This window comes from Chinchilla lanigera, unplaced genomic scaffold (genome assembly GCF_000276665.1).
Source record: "Chinchilla lanigera isolate Chin_1 unplaced genomic scaffold, ChiLan1.0 scaffold00008, whole genome shotgun sequence".
NCBI lineage: Eukaryota > Metazoa > Chordata > Mammalia > Rodentia > Chinchillidae > Chinchilla > Chinchilla lanigera.
This window is the reverse complement of record NW_004955409.1, coordinates 4,124,186-4,125,974: the sequence shown is the minus strand read 5'-3', so window position 1 is coordinate 4,125,974 and position 1,789 is coordinate 4,124,186.

The following is a 1,789-nucleotide window of genomic DNA, read 5'->3' as shown; positions in this document are numbered from 1 at the left end:
ACCCCAAAACATTAGATCCTATCTCAGTTACGTTGTGCAGATAAGGAATTCTTGGAAAGGGCGGGGAATTTGGGTCCCGTGCTCTGCTCACCTGCCTGTGGTCTGCTTCCTAGCTGGGCTCCCTGGCCCGGGTGATGCTAATCAGAGTATAATCTCAAGCTGCTGTTTACAGCACGGGCCCCGGCTCCCTTCCAATGACCTCCAGCCACCATCTGGTGTCTTTATTTTTTGTGCTGACTTCCTTGAGGGCCCAGTCCCTCTCTGACCACACGTTAATTTCTATTTAACGTAGCTGTCTATAATACTTCTTGAGACCACAAGGGAGGATCCCTCCAACCTCTCACCTACCTTCCGGTGTCTGCCGGGATCCTCGGCGTTCCGTGGTTAATTCCGACATCCCTGCTGTCTCCACCCCGTCTCATCCCCTTCACTCCTTCTTTTCTCTCCTAAAGATCCTCATCCTTAGCTTTGCGGCCCAGCCTGCCCCAGGGTGATCTCACGTCAAGACCTATATTGCAGAGACCCTGGTTCCAAATAATGTCCCATTATGGGTTCAGGGTATGCTTATCTTTTGGGGAAATAATCCTTATCAGTCCACTGCGTTAAACATTCCAGCACCAACTAGGAGTCAGATGTTGAGTCACAGCTGTTCCTGTACAATTTCTTTCCCTTAGATGAAATTTCTACAAATCATTCTACTGTCGGCAAGTTGGTTAACCTCTTGGAGTTTCAATTCATGTATCTAAAAATGGGAATACTCACACGTGTCCTATCAGCTTCGGCGTGAAGTAGGCTCTTCACAGTGATACAGGAAAATAGACGCCCAACCTGCACAGTATCTGGGACGAGTTCGTGTTCTCTAAAATTGAAGGATGAATTTTAGGAACAGCGGAGGTTAAGAGCAGAATATATTTATTGAGGGAAAGAAAGCTTCTGTCCAAGAGAGGGACAGAAGGGGGCCCCGAGTAGGCTGCCCCAGACTCTGCCTTTTCTAGGGACTTTTATAGAGCAAAACCACGTGGTGAGGCAGGTCTAAAATAGGGGGAAATGGGAAATTACAAGGTGGGCATGAGGTGGGACAAAACTATGGTCAGTCAATAAGAATTGTTCAGGTAAAATTGATTAAATTGGACTCAAATGGGGAAGCGAATCACATAGCAAGCGGGCATGAATACAGAACAGGGGCTTTTCCTGTAAGGGGTTGGGTCAGTGACCCTTCAAGGTGATCGCTACCTATTTAGAATATCAGTCCCTGATGTCCACCCCTACGGAGGTAGGTGGGTGCACTTGTTTAATCTTTTGTCTTGAGGTCTGGCCCACTGCAAATAGGTATCTTGTCTTTCACATTGACTCCTTGGAGGGTCTGGCCCTGTCTGACTGCCTATAATATTTCTATCTAACTCAGCTGCCTATAGCAATAGCACACTTTAATGCTAAATGAATATATTAAGTAAGCACATGGAGTAATAGATCTATCTGGAAGTATTTAGTACCCCATTATGAAGTCAGACCTGGAGCTCAGGAGAGAGATCAGAGCTGAGTATTCAGATTTGGACATCTTTACTTACATCTGGCATTTAGTTCTACAGGAATAGATTAGGTCAACTAGAAGAAAGACAACAGAGAGAGAATTAAAGACACAATACATCCTAGCAACTTTGACATCTAAGAATTGGACAAGAAAGCCTGGTGTGGTGGTACATCCATGTAATCCCAGCACTCAAGAAGGCTGAGGCAGGAGGATTGTGGGTTCAAATCCAACCTGGGAAACACAGTTACTTTTTTTTTT